Source organism: Diadema antillarum, unplaced genomic scaffold (genome assembly GCF_040938485.1).
Source record: "Diadema antillarum isolate AM-2024a unplaced genomic scaffold, OU_Dant_1.0 seq00000955_RagTag, whole genome shotgun sequence".
NCBI lineage: Eukaryota > Metazoa > Echinodermata > Echinoidea > Diadematoida > Diadematidae > Diadema > Diadema antillarum.
In genome coordinates this window covers 1,148,331-1,164,558 of record NW_027271803.1, presented here as the reverse complement: position 1 = coordinate 1,164,558, position 16,228 = coordinate 1,148,331, and the positions used below count along the sequence as shown (strand labels likewise).

The 16,228-nt window shown below is 38.4% G+C and overlaps 1 protein-coding gene across 3 annotated transcripts in view; it reads left to right on the top strand.

Annotated features, from left to right (window-relative positions):
* LOC139741811 (CCR4-NOT transcription complex subunit 2-like) overlaps positions 1-16,228 on the top strand; it is a 244,380-nt gene that overhangs the window by 24,328 nt on the left and 203,824 nt on the right. The window lies entirely within an intron of this gene.

The following is a 16,228-nucleotide window of genomic DNA, read 5'->3' as shown; positions in this document are numbered from 1 at the left end:
TCATTTTTCATATTTAGCCTAAGAATTAAGCTCTGGAATGACAAAATATAGACATTCCTTTATAAAATAAAGGCAAAGAAAACAATGGAAACATAACTTTAATTTTTGACCCTTGCCACATCAAAGTTACACCCTTTACTGTGAAACTGACCATATGTGACCCGCTACAACAAAAAGGTCCTAAAGTCGCACACGGTCGAAGCCGTGAAAATCGAGTTTGAAGTCAGAGCATTTAAATTGGTCAAAACTTACGATTTTCTCATTTTGACATATCATTGGAGTCTGACATGTCTTCTATCATTTGTTGAAATTTTGACGCAAAATGATGAAAGGAAAGACCACAAAATAGCGTTTTTCTGAGCCATGTTTTTTGGCGTTTCAGCGAAGCAGAAACTGGTTTGAAAATTTGGATTGAGCGCCACAGATAGGCTCCGCCCCTAACACCGACCAGAGTGATCTCATTGGTCAGTTTGCTGCTTGCTGCTAACCGAAGCGTGAAGCTCGCACACTGCCCAGTCGACTGGTGCGTGCAGGCGGGGTGCTCTATGGCAGTCTCCTCACCGACCAATCCTGGTCACTGATTGGTCTGTGAGGAGACCGCCGACGCTGTGCTTGAATGATCTTTTCGGGGGTTGCTAGGGCTTACCTTCTATTGTCCGGAGCCGAAAACTGACTTGCGTGTCCCTTGATCGCGAATGCGTCGAAAGGAAAACTTTTAGGGCGCTTTTCTCGAAACAGTGATTTCCCAGACGTCTCGACATGCTCTCTTTTAAACATCGATATCTCCACAGCCGATTATTTTTATAATTATTGTTATATATCAATTTAAAGCAGAAAGATTAGGGAATTATGTCATGCAATTTTCAAATAATCGACCTCGCCCGACTTAAGGATCATTTTGTTGTAGTGGGTCACATATGATGAGAACACTGATCATACACTCCAAATCTATGTCAAATGAGATGCTATCTTATTAATTTCATTGACATATTGCATTTAAGAGAGCGTGCATAAACTTGTTGTACTTTTATTAGAGCTGTATGCCAAGTTGTAAAACACTTGCAAAGAGAACGATGGTTTAAGATTTGGTGACAATTCGTTATTCCAAAGTCATTATTTACTTAAAAGAAACCTGTACTGACATTTTCTAAATGTCTGGTAATTCTAATCTACATTTTTTGATGCCTACAACTGGAAAGCGAGGATTCTAAAACCCAGGATAAGCCTGTAATGATTTTTTGAAAAAAATGAAAACGAGCAAGCCAAGGAACGATCCACACAATTTGGCATACGTCACAGGTGCCAACCTCCGACTTTACCAAACGAACTACACATGTCAATTTACTGATGAAATCTCACACGAAGTACTGCAAATACTGTTATTTAGTAAGATTGCAATATGAAGCTAAAATAAACGTGTTAAACAATATTTATTAATTTCTTAAAAGGAATCTCTTCAAAAGCTTTTTATTTAGATAAAATTTGTGGGGAATATTCCAGATATGCAAAATGAAATTGGTATCATTGTCCGAACGTGCTGCCCATAGAAAACTGTGTGTAAGTAACGTTGCACTGCACTAACTATGCATTGATGATGAGCGATAATGGTTCGACAGTTCAAACTATCTAACGAAGATGAAGACTGAGTGATTCTTAAAATCTAAATCAAAAAAATAGTCAACGGCAATCAGGGTTTACGCCTAGTTAGAAGAAAACGGCACCCAGTACATATATAGACTCTAACGTTAGACTAGGACTAGGACTAGTGAGCAGTCAAGGACCGAGAAGATTTTACTCACCGCCCCGTTGACAGCTGTACGTGCACAGCGCTAATAATAGGCACAGCGTAAACATTTACTTTGCAATACATACCCCTGCTAGCTGCCAGAACTTGAAGAAAGTCCAGACGAAAGTCCAGACTCCAAGGTCTAGCGTTGCCGCTAGATCTAGGCCCTTGTGCTGCAGGCCCTGTTGTTTCTGTGCTGAATTTTGCAGGTAAGGTATCTGCTTTATGGATTTTCAATGTTTTTGTGGTCAGATAAATCTCATGGTGGTCGTATTAACACCAAGGACTACCTTAGATCTAGTTTTAGTAGGACCCATACCTCGGAAGACTAGTGGCCTGACCAGACGTAGATACAAACAGTGCCCCCGCTTCGCGATCCAAGTGCTGATGTAGGTATAGTGCTAGAGTACTTCCGTATCCATGAAGATATCTCAAAATTCACATAACCAAATTGCACCAAAATCACTAGAAATATTGTATGACTCATGTCCACTTGCTCACGCTAATTGGAACCAAATCGCAAGTCGGGAAGCGTAAGTGAAGTTGTCAACTTTCCTGTCGTCGCTAAAAATAATCTGCTCTGTACGACTTAACAAGTGTGAACGCGGCGTAGTAGCCCTACCTGCCTGCGCACGCACAGACTGAAGTTAGCCATCTAATATCACGAGACAAATCTTTCAAGTAATCGGGAGCAAAAAATCAGTTTATAAATTATTTGAGCTAAGTTGAATGAAAAATAAAGTTCGTAAATCACACAAATCGCCAAAATCATGACATTTTTTAGTTTAGTTCCCGTGTAAATTCCCCGTTCGCACAGTACTAGTCAGCTAACTTCAGTTCTAGATTGTGCATGTCGCATTTACCAAGATCTCTCGCGAAGAGTGAGTTTTTTTATGCCTCCGCCAACGAAGTGGGCGGAGGCATTATGTTTTCGGGTTGTCCGTTCGTTCGTACGTACGTACGTCCGTCCCGTTTTGTTTTTGTAGATATCTCAAGAACCGTGTGGTGGTTTTACATCAAACTTCGTATGAGGGTATATCCTGGGGGGATAATACTTTGTTTGGATTTTAGGGTCACGGGGTCAAAGGTCACAGGTTATTTTGTGAAAAAAAGGTTGAAAAGTCATGTTTTTCTCCATATCTCGCAAATGGTTCAAGGTATCTTCATTGAACTTAGTATATATGCTTGTTCCAATGGACAGTGATTATCTAGGGAAGTTGGGGGTCATGGTTCAAAGGTCAGGGGTCAAAGGTCAAGGTCAACTCCTCAAAATATCACTACGTGGTACTTTCCTTATATTTATGCAATGCCTGAAGGTTTTTTTTTTTAAACTTGATGTATGCATGTATTACCCGATATATATTCTGTGGGAAGTTTCTTGCCCAAAGGTCAAAAGGTCAAAGGTCAAGTGAAAGTGTTGAATTGCACTTTTTCCTCCATATCTCAAAAGTAACTCAAGGTATCATCATGAAACTTACATATTTATGCATGTTCAGCCTAACAGTGATTCTCTTTGGAACTGTGAGGTCAAAGGTCAAAGGCCAGGTTTTGATACTGATATTAAACTTTTTCTCAATACCTTGAAAATTACTCAATGCATAAACTTATAAAAGGGTCAAAAGTCAAGTAAAAATCATCAGTTCCCCAAATACCTGCACTCTGACATTTTAATCATTCATCCAATTGAACCTAGGTCTAGGAAAGTGAACATTCAGCACATTTGTGGCAAACCTGTCATTTTAATATTTTGCCAATTGTGTGAAACTGTCATCACACATTGTCAAGACATTGTACTATAGACCTATTAGGAGAACCATGCATTTTGGCGGAGGCATATCAGTCGCCATAGCAATAAGTTTTGAGTGACAACTTGAAAGTCCGCGTCAATATTGATACTTCTCCATTACCGATTTTGTTCAAATATAATACAGTATTTTGAAATATGCTTCAAAGTATATCCTGTAATTTTGGTGCGATTTGGTTCAGCGAAATTTGAGACAGCTGCATGGATAGGACAGTACACAAGTGCCTCCTGCTAGCTAAATTGGGCCTAAGTGTCGTCTGCTACTCGGCACGATTTAACGCACGCGTATGCCAGGGCTTGTAATCAGTGATATATTTGCCGCCTGTGACATCACAACATCCAGGCTCGTCAGCTCATTAGCATAGTTCTCACCCAAAAAGTTCCATTTTCAACATGAAATTACAGACTAAATCGTTCTGAAATTTTGATTCTGTTTGCACCGCTGGGTCTTTTAGAATTAAAAGAACAACATATAAAAAAATAAAAAAACGGTACAATGCCCTTTTAAGTTCGTTATTCCGGGACCTTCTCATTCCGAAGGTTCATCATTCTCGGGATCCCGAAAGTTTGTTTATCCCAAAAATGAAATAAGTTTATTGTTCTGAAGCTTCAGTCTCCCTAAGATTCGTTATTATGAAAATTCTTAAATTTGGAAGCGATCAGGTTCATTTTCCAAAGGCTCGTTGATTTGAAAATAAAGGTTCATTTATCCGAAGGTTTGTTAATTGATAAAAAATAAGAAAGGCTCGCTATTTCTGCGAACATTGTTCCGAAGGTTCGTTAATCCGAAAACGAAATAAGCGAGGTTTTTTTTTTTCCGAAAGCTTGTTAATCAAAAATAATACAAAGGTTCTTTATTTCGAAGGTTCCTTTATATCAGTGAGGTCCAAGAGGGGTTTCAGCATGTCGCTGCGACATGCTAAAATTTTTGCGTGACATCCTTCAAAACGTGCGACATTCTAAGCGCCATGCCAAAAAAACTGCGACATGCTAACAGTAACTAACTCGCAAATGACTTATAGGGTGCTCCTTGTTGAAAGGAGCAGCAGTTTACAAGCGCCAAAAGTTTATCCACAGTCACCGCACCGATCACGACACAACGCGGCTCAACAACAAGCTACAGTACTCGCACAACACCACATCACACACTTGCTCACTCACGTCTCACCTCCCTGCTCACATGTACATGCCATAGGATTGCGCTCTGATTCGGGATCCACACACACAGCAATTTGTGTGAAGTAACACCTAGCCGGTGCAGCGGCACAGACAGCCGCCTGTATGCATGTGAGAGGGAGAGAGAGGACGGAAAGAGAGGGTCCGGAGGCCGAGAGAGAGGCTGAGGAAGGCTGACACGTGCTCGCTTGTTGTCACGCTTGTTGTCGGGTTACGCAAAAACAAACGATATGAAATGCACGCCCCCTCCGCCAAAGGTTGTATATATATATTTAAATATATATATCTATATATATATATATATTTTTTTTTTTGCTGCTGCTTTGGTTTGTTTGTTCGTTTGTCTGCCTGTCTGTCTCTCTATTCGCAGAATAAGTCAAAAGTTGGGAACAGATTAGGATGAAATTTCAGGAACAGTTGGTTGGTAAAATGGTGCACAAATAAACAGATGATTAAATTTTGGTAGTGAGAAGGATTTATGATACCACTGGAATTCACCGTCAGGATATCCAGGATTTTTTCTTAGACTTTGTTTCGTATGTTTTAAAGGATTCGTATCAATTCTTTAGGAAGCTTGCCATCGGCAATAGCAATTACGCAAAATTAGATGCGTTCAAAGCATTGCCGCAGAGAGAAAATTACCTCCATCTTTCGTTCAAAAAAAATCAAAAACAAAAACGAACGATGGAGTAAGCAAATGCAAATTCTTTAATCTATTATTTTTTTTGGTAGATTCAGCGGGTTATTTTTTTATCTAAAAAGCCATGCGTTCCATTTGAACCTTTAGTAAGTTAGATTTTACTTGAGCGCCGAAGTTGAATTTATCCCAAGGATCTCGGCGCAATACCGAGTTTCTAATGTGTATTTATTTTCGCGTAGCTTCCGGTGCTGCAAAATTTTGCTGGGGCCTAAGCTTACTCCTAAACTTATTTCTGTCGTTTCTCACACCTCGTTTGGTACGATTTCTTCCATTTTATATCACTTTATCCGTTCCCTTTATACTTTGAAGTATTCTAACGTAATTCTCTTAAGTGTCTCGCACTGTTATTTTTGTAACGGCGATTTCTCTGCTTCGCTGCAATACTTTTTCGAATCGAAGCGACGGAGCTCGAAGTTTGATCCCAGCAGCCGCTTCGATGTGCTGTTTGTTGTATTTTCTCAATCAAAATGTTTCTGTTGTTGGGAGGTGTTGATACTTTGTATTTGTTATTTATTTTCCTAGGTATTTATCTCGAGGGATTATGCGTGTTTCTTAATGTTGATAGGAAAAGGCTAAAATGATCTTGAGTGATGTCTGATGGTGATGATGATAACTATGCTGGTGACTGGTGTAAAAAGACGGCTTCCTGTGGATGCTGAGCGTACGTGACGTTTGTTTATTTCCCTTTCCCTCTTACTCTTCTTTCCCCCTTACTCTTCTTTCCCCTCTCAAGAATGATAAAAAAAAAGAAATTACATACACCTCACAACAAAACGAACCACATGCTATAGCAACCTTCGTAAAGTTAAATCTAAATTTACAATATCAGCAAAGAATAAGGGGAAAGCACGAATGACAATAAATAAAAGCGAAGAGATCGTGTATGCAGTCTCTTCGGCTCGAAGAAACTTGACACCCCACCCCTCTCGCAAGCAGGTGCCACACCCAGGTGCGTGCCAAACGAAAGAATGCGCGCACTGGAATAAACAGCGTGTAAATATCCTGGAAATATCGATCGAAGAACCAGCTCATTAGTTGAATTAAAGGAATCATTGCAAAGATATGATTCTATTTCTATAGCCTTTCTTTTGGCGCATAGTAGGAAACATCAAACAGTCGATTGTAGTGTACTTGATCGAATATCTAATGTTCCCTGAACAATAAAAAAAGGATTGATTATTCAGTCAATTAAAAATGCAATCACAGAAATACATGAATCAAAGGTCTCGTATGCCCAGACAAATTCACTTCGAGTAGGTCCAATGAGATGCAGTCATCACCTGGTTAGACAGTAAAATACAATGTGTAATGACAATTCATTCCAGTTCACGCTCATCAAAACTGCTTATTACTTTTCAAAGTTTTGGTGTTCGTGGGTGTATTATGTTTATTTGTTTGTTTTGTGTGTTTTTCCCTCGTGAAAGGCGTAATGATTTCTTCGTATCGAACTTAAACTGCATGTTTACCGTAAAACAAGCCATTCAGCTCAGCTCAGCTATGGGGCATTCGATCCATCGAACTTGCAGTAACCTCTTACAGGCAGGATCGAGCACATGACGCATTCCTTTAAACTTGAAAGTGAAGCCACGTGTTTGCATCGGCGCTTCCACACACAGCGCGGCATTTTGCGATCATCGTTATAGCAGAATTTCCGATTCCAGTCAGGGGAAAAGGAATTGGAATACTTCGGAAAATACTGATATTTAAAATCCAATAAAATAAAAAAGCCTGAAAACAACGCATGATTATGTTTAAATAGTAAACAATAATTGGAAACACAGAACAGAGTTTTGCATCCGCTCACACAGAAGCTCTCTTGAGAAGATGAAAGCATTCCCCGTCCCCTGCTAGATAGTGGAAGCTTCCATAATCAGCCCAGCAAGTTTTTGGAGGTACATACTTGCACTTGTACACATTCATTGCGAGAAAGCAATCAATCAACGCTGAACATTGCGTAGTTTGGCATCTTTATCGTGCTGGTGACCAGCTCGATGCTTCAGCATGTGTCATAACGTGATGTTTAGAGCCTGTAGGCCTCATAAGTAGACGAGTTTAATTCAAAATAGCAACAAAAAAAAGGAAGATCGAAAAAATACGAATTCTGGTGGAAAAATACGAATTTTGGAGCTGCTGAGTACTAATTTGTGCTTCCAAAGGTTGGCAGCTCTGTACTTAGGAAATGTAATTTCTCTCTGACACAATGTACACCTTTAAGAAAGAAAATTAAGTGAAATATTGATGAAAGGCTTATTGATAGAATTACCCAGATCTGAGTTGTTGTTAAATGTCATTCAAGTTAACTAAACGTCTGTTTACCAGTAGGCTGCAAAAGTGCAGTTCTCACTTTTCTACACTCATCTCATCTACTTTGTGAGTACACAGTTATCTTGGCATTTCAATGTGAGACTGAAAGTAAATAATATTAAAAACAGTCAGTGTGCTGTACTGTAGTACAAGTTCAAGATGTCCTTGTCATTTATCATAGCATCCCCATTGAGGAGTATATCTATTTAAAATATATTCAAAAGGTCTCATGAGTAAGGAGTAGGACGATATATTAACATTTCAAGAACAATTTAAAATCTTATGTCATAATCAAACAATTAACATAATTTTTCAAATATTAATGTTTTTTATCCTGGCATTGCAGAGTGATCATGGTGATCAAAGTGTTCAAAATAAGGCTAAGATAGCACCAGAGAGCATCTAGAACCCCAAAGCCCCAGAGCTGGACCCCGGCCGCAAGAGACTTCGCGCTTCGCGCTCGTGATGTGCGCTTCGCGCACATATTTTCCCGCGCAAGATCACTTTTTCCCCCTGCAACATGCTAAAATTTCAAGTTGTGGACCACCCTGTATATCCCAAGACGATTATATGGTTTGTAGGGCTCTAATCCCGAAGAGTTATTCGTGGACTCACCTTTTTTTTTTTTTTGGGGGGGGGGGGTGAGTTTTGTTTTAATTTGTTTTGTTTTAAGGGGGGTTGGGGTTAACAAACCCTTCTCTTGTTCTGATTAAAGTTATTTACGAAATTTCTCTATAGCCGTGTTCATTGTAACCGGGGGGCACTCTAGTATTTTTTGTTCAGAAAACATGAAGGGGGGTAGGTTACATGATTTTCTATCTCCCCCCCCCCCCCAAAAAAAAAAAAAAAAAAAAAAAACTCATTTACGAAGTTATTGTCAGTGTCATAAAGCATCAGGGGTCACGGGACACAAAATTATGCCAAATTGGCACTTTCTTAACGAGAATCAAAGACCCAGATAATGAAAAGGGTCCCACATCCCTGTATAGTTCACCCTTAACTCAGGGCGCTCCGTTGCAACAATTATTGTACTGGTACCCCAGTCTCTCAGTGTCATGAAAGACAAAGTGGATTACCCATCGTTGCCCAGCTACAACACATGATCTCTATGTTTTTCAAGCATGAGGATGATTATGTAACACTTATAACCCCAAGTAGTCGATCAGAGAACATGGTAACAGAGAATGAATATTTTCCATCAGCTGAGCTAGATAGTTGCCAATTAGTGTTTTATATTATTATATTTTGCTAATCAAGGTAAGGCCTTTGTACAATGTACATAATGTAGTCGATAGGTCAGTTTTTCAATGGAAGGTCAACCTACAGTGACCAGCGACCCCAACGTTACTTGTTACAGCGCCCCTGCACGCGTACGGTTAGGATAGGTTTATCCTGTAGGGCTACATGCATAGAAAGTATTGTAGTCATTTGAGTCATTAATTTTGGACGTAAACCATGCGATAAAAACATTAGATTATTTCTGTACAATTGTAACTCTTTGAAGTCAGTGATAAAGTTTGTGGCAAAATCGTGAAATAGGCCCCAACGCAGGGGATGCATCTGTGCAAAAAGTAAGAATAAGATTCGGGTAGGCTACGGAACCCCTGTGGCCCTAGCTATGCTTAGATTAGTCGAGGGACAACAGGAAGTCTTTCTGACAGTAAAGGAAAGGAAAGAGAAGAAAAAGAAGGACAAATGTAGGACAAAAGATGCTATACAACCTGTGCTGCCGTAGTGCGGAAGAGTTTCAAACGTCATTATACCCCCACCCACACATAGTGTGTAGGGGGGGTATATAGGAATCACTCTGAGGTCGGTTGGTCGGTCGGTCGGGCGGTCGGTCAGTTGCAAAATCTTGTGGATCGAACTCCTCTCTCATTTTTTGAGCAATTGACCCCAAATTTGGCATGTGTGACCACTATCAAAGGTAGATGTGCAAGACACCTTTTTCGTTAGTATCGCATAATAACAGTGCGATACACTTGAAAGAATTATGTTTAAATACTTCAAAATATAAAGGGAACGGATAAAGCAATATAGAATGGAAGAAATCGTACCAAACGAGGTGTGAGAAACGACAGAAATAAAACGAAGTTTAGTAGTATACAACGAGTAAGCTTAGGCTGTATTCGCTATTCGCTATTCGCTGTTCGGGCACCGAGTACACCATCGCCCGCACCGTCAACTCACCATCCCATGCAGTGAGGATTTCTTCCTCCTACATCCCAGCAAATCTTATTAACAATTTCTAAACTGCATCAGAATGTCAGTCTACATGCTTATTTTTGCTGAAGGGCAAATCTAGACCAAAATTGTCATTATTTCATAAACGAGAGACGGTATACGCTGCAAGAAAATTGAACAAGCTCGATTCCCACTTTGCTATACTGTTCGCAGCTATTCGGTACTTTCGAATATTGCCCTCTTATGTGAACCGGTGTGAGGAAATCCTATCGTTCGATTCAAGCTATTCGCGTGCCCTCGAAAACAATACCCGAATAGTATACTTCTATGTGAACGCAGCCTAAGGCCCTAGCAAAAGTTTGCAGCACCGAAAGCTACGCGAAAATAAATACACTTTGGAAACTTGGTATTGCGACGAGATCCTTGGGATCAAGTCAATAAACGATACAAAACAAAGGAAATTAATTCATTTTGACCGGAAAATAGTTTGTCATAAGTATTTTGTTATATGAGATCTCCTTTAATAGGCCTAGAAATACATCGAGTTTCCACGATACTCAGGAAAGAAAGTTCAAACGCTTTTCACCTGCACATGATTTTACTGCAGTGCACATCAATACACGAACAGAAACTCACCTCTTCCTTGCAGAAAAATGATGCAATAACATTATCAAAAAACACACCACACTCTAAAAATCATTTCGTACTTGGGAGGCAAGAGAAAAGCGGATGAAGAAGAAGAGAAAAAGAAGCAGACATTGCACAACGGAACACCTACCCCGCCTCAAAACGAAATAGGGTACTGTAGTGGCAGCTGGCTACAGTGTACACGCTCCCCAGCCGGCCACACATGGGGATACCACGGCGATCGATGTAAACATCCAGGGTCCGTAGGCGACAGGGATTCACGCGCGCGAAGTTCCGTTCGGTGTACACAGTACGCAAGCAGCGACTTGCATGTGCGCACACTTTTCTATTCAGCGCTTTCCACATACGGTGCGTACGCGTTGCATCGATATCCCAGCGGAGTACAGATAACATGGCACATGCGATGTGCGTTTGCCATTTTTTTACCCATCATTTTTTCCCTCTGTGAATTCGTACTTTGTAAGGACGTTTTCGTATTTTCGTATTCCCTTCGATTTTTCATAACAAATACGAATTTTTCGGAACGGTTGGCAGCTCTGAATACTCAATTCAATCATATTACGAAGTGTCAGAAAAGTTGCGATGTGATTGTGCCCTGTATCAAACAATATTATATTTAATCATTTGTTTACTACATCTCCCTGATCAGGGGTCCTGCTCGGGTATTGCGCAATATTCTGAAGCCCTCACTGGCATATGCAATGATACACGTATACCAGTTCTGGACCACACAACTTTTATTTTCGGTGGCCCAATCGGGCCACCAAAATCATCAATTTTTATTTTTTGGTGGCCCGAAAAAAAAATCAAGAAAAACATACAAATTTAATCGGTCCCACTAAACATGGAGAAATGATATTTTACTGAAGTGATACAGGTACCCATGTCTTAAAAGTAAATAAATAGAAAATTCAATCATCTTACTGTTATTCTGAGTTCTAAGATTGAGAAAATAGGCTTGTACAGGTTTAGGTTATTCTAAAAGTTTATGCTATTTAGGTGATGAAATTTTACGTTTGAAATATGAAAGTGGGAGCATTTGCAGACATTTGTAAGCATCCAACATTTGTTTTAGCACTAGTGTAAAGAGCCGAAGTTATCGTTATTCATTTCTGATTGTAAAAGCAATCGTCCAACATTTACTAGTATTTTAGCACCTTACGGAGCCGAACGTTACCATTAATCACTTTGAAATGTGAAAGCAAACAACAGACATTCATTTCAGCATCTTATGGAGCTGAATATTATCCTTATTCATTTCCGACCGTGAAAGCAAACATTCGCTATTTATTTTAGCATCTAACTGAGCCGATTGATACCGTTAATCGTTTCCAAAATTTAAAAAGCAACAATCTGTTATTTATTCTGGCATCGTATGGAGCAGAATATTACCGTTATTCATATTCCAAATCTAAAAGCAAACATCCGACATTTATTCTATTATCGTACGGAGTCGAATGTTACTGCTGTCCACTTCCGAAAGTGAAATTAATCATCTGACAATTATTCAAGCATTGCACGCAGCCGAATGTTACTGTTTTTCATGTTTGAACGTCAAGGCAGACATCACACATTTACTTTATCATCAAACGCAGCTGAACGTTACTATTATTCATTGTGAGATGTAATAGCAAGTATCTGATATTTATTTCAGTATCATTATGGAGCAGAATTTTACTGCTATTCACTTCCAAACGTAAAAGCAATCATCTGACATTTATTTTTGGCATCTTTCCGGTGCCAAATGTTATTGTTATGACTTTAGAAAGTAAAAGCAAACATCCGACATTTCAATTTTTATTGAATCATCGTACAGAGTTGAATATTATTGTTATTCATTTTCCGAACGTCAAAGCAAATATCCGACATATATTTTTAGCATCTTTCGGAGCTTAATGTTATTGCTATATAGATTCGAACATAAAAGCAAACATTAGACATTTATTTCATCATCTTACGGAGTTGAATATTAATGTTATTCATTTGCCGAACGGTCAAAGGGATCATTCGACATTTATTTTTAGCATATTTCCAGAGCTGACTGTTATTGCTATTTACTTTTCAAAACATAAAAGCAAACATCCAGCATTTATTTTATCATTGTACGGAGTTGAATATTATGATTATTCATTTTCCGAAACATCAAAGCAAAACGTGCGATATTCATTTCATCATCTTCCACAGCCGAATGTTATCCTTATTCATTTCCCAACGCAAAATCAAAATACTCGACATTAATTTTAGCACCGTACGGAGCTGAATCTTACCGTTATTAATTTCCAAAAGTATAAGAAAAACATCCGACATTTTATTTTAGTATCATACAAAGTCGAATATTACTGTTATTTCATTTCAAAAAATTAAAAACAAATATCCCACATCTATTTTAGCATCTTTTGGAGGTAAATGTTATTGCTATTTAGATTCGAAACATAAAAGTAAACATCAGGACATTTATTTCATCGTCGTACGGAGTTGAATATTATTGTTGTTCATTTTTCAAACGTCCAAAGGGATCATTCGACATTTATTTTTACCATCTTCCGGAGCTGACTGTTTAGTGCTATTTACTTTCGAAACATAAAAGCAAAACATCCGGCAATTTATTTTTGTCATCGTACGGAGTTGAATATTGATTATTTCGTCTCCGAACGTCAAAGCAAACTTGCGACAATTTATTTCAGCATCTACCAGAGGCCGAATGTTATCCTTATTCATTTCCAAACGCAATATAAAAATATCTGACATAAAATTGTAGCACCGTATGGAGCTGAATCTTACTATATTCATTTCCAAAAGTATAAGCAAAACATCCGACATTTATTTTAGTATAATACAAAGTCGATTGTTACCGCTGTTCAGTTTCCAAAAGTAAAGGCAAAAATCCGACTTTTCTTGGTGGGCCCGATCGGTCCACCAAAATCTTCATATCTGAAATTTTGGTTGCCCGACGTGCGTTTTTTTTTGGTGTCCCCGGGCGCACCGCTAGTGTCGAGCCCTGACGGTATACATGGCAGGTACCTCCTAGCAACAGGGTTGGAGTCTCAATCTGGCAAGAACTGCGGTATGAAACGCAAACTTTAGGCGATGAGTATTATGTCGTAAAAAAACAAACTAACCAACAAACAGAAAAAATCAAAAAAAAAAAATCTCTGTGTTAGAAATCCGTTTTCCAGAGACACTTCTACTCATTTTTTTTTTTCACACTGAAACTGAACTACAAACATTTATATGTGGCGCGACTTTTTCTTTCTCACAACGCGACAGGGCAGCGTGTCGTTCTTTTGAAGGTCAAAGACAATAGTAGAGGTGCACGAAGCCGCTATTATTCGTCAATGAATGGTTTTCAGTTAACGTGTCTGCATTCTCTGACGCATTCCAGACGCCTTGAAATAGAGGATTTTTATAATCCCCATTCTCGGAATACGACGGAATGCCCTCTATTCACAAGGGCTGAGGGGATTAACAATAGGGCATTCTCAGTGGCAGGTAGAATGCGTTGGGTGCGGGAATGAAGTAGAGAATGCCTGCATGCCGGACGCATTCTGGATTACCAGCGACTGGATGTCCGTCGCGCCTTAGGGGTGTCAAAATTACATTGAGATGACTAATATATTGGAAAAAAAATCATTTTAAGAAGGAGAAATGTCTTTTTCTTCTGAAATTGCTTTTAGATATTCCTGATAAATACCCCTTTCATTCACTACTAGCACATAACCATGACATATCACAAAATATGAATTAATGTCATATTTGCCAATACTCAAAATGGATGATCAATTTGGTAGGCATTACTTTGAATTTATATAAAACCACTTTTAGACATTGCAAACTGATTGACAAATTGCCCTACGTTGACATAATTTTTTTTTTTTTTTTTTATCATGGCTACTACTAAAACACTGATCAATTTTAGTGCGTATTTACGTCGATGTAGGGACAATTCGTCAATCAGTTGCAATGAAAAACATCTCGACGGAAGAATTTCGTGAATTTGAACACTTTTTAGACATTCTATAATATTTCACTTTTGCCAAAGAGTGAAGAGTTGAAAACTTTTCAGGAATAGGTAACAGGCATATTATGCTGACCATTATTGCAAAGTTTTATGAAATTAGGGCTGGTATGTTGGAAGATATGATATTTTTTCATCAACAAATTTTTCTTTACAGTCTGACCTTGAATATTCATATATTATATGCCCGCATGGAGTTTGGATCCATTCTCACATTTTCTTAACTCAGATAGAGGAATGAATATGAGATTTATGTTGACTGGAGTTGTTATCCAAGCTATGACACTCAAACAATGACATATTAAGCCAAAATACTATGTTTTTTTTGCTTATGATATCTTTAAAGAATGAAAAAAGCATGGAAATAAGAGCACTAAACACTTATCATATGACCTTCGTACAGTAGAAGATGGGCGTGGATCAGTCTTATTCTTCCTCAGCAATTTGTAAATATATAAAACAAATCAGTTTCTTATTGCTCAAATTTGCTAAAATTTTTCACACAATAGATTACTACATATGTACAATTCGTAGCTAAAAAAAACAAGGTTATTGAATAAAAGGAAAAGATTCTTTTAAGTTGCCAAATTAGGATTATACCTCACTGACAATACTAAAAAACGGCTGCACTTATTTTCTTCAGCATTTGAAAAATGGCTCAAAACTCAAAAACTGGCTGAAACATTTATTGGCAAACAGCACACCATATTGTCATGTATCTTCAGTACTTTCAGGAAAAGCAGAAAAATATGATGTTTTCTCTATGTATAGCTGCACAGCATGGGTTAAAAGGTCACAATATCACAGAAATAAGCCAGCATTACACTCCTACCATGACGGGACTTTGGACCTCATAACTTTTTCCAGCAGAAAGGGCCACTGTTTTTTATTGCATGCAAGCAATGCCAGGAAAAAAATCCATTAATTTGATACCGAACACATAGGGGTAGAGTTAAAATTCAAACCCTGAAGTCTTGATTTTAGGTAGAGTAAGTTGTAAAATGCTTTTTTTTATGCATTACATGGGTTTTTAGGGACTTTTTGGTAATTAATCTTCAGTAATTAACAGTGAATGAGAAGAAGTTAGCTATTGTATTACCACATGTCATTATTGATGTCTAAGCATGCTGCATGTGAATTGACAAGTCAGTTGGTTCATTCTTTAGAAGTTACAACAGTTTAAAGTGAGAAAACCATGATTGCATACCCTGATTGTGCTTATCACCTGTTCTCTTTTATACATGTAGACAATATAGCCATTCATCCAATGATGAAACCTTGTTCAAGAAAGTGAACATTCAACACATTTGTGACAAAACATGTCATTTTAATATTTTGAAACTGTCATCAAACATGTCAAGATATACGTGTACCATAGACCTATTGGGATGACCATGCATTATGGCGGAGGCATACCAGTCATTAGACATTATAGTGACATTTCTAGTTTGTTATTTAAAGTCATCTGGGAAAATTTTGGACTTTCACAGGTATTTGCCTGAGTGTCATGCAAGTACAAGCTGTTGTATGCAGACATTCTATCCACCAAATTATCAAGTAACTTTTAATTTCTCTTTTGAGGCAAAATGTTTATATATTACCAAAATCAGA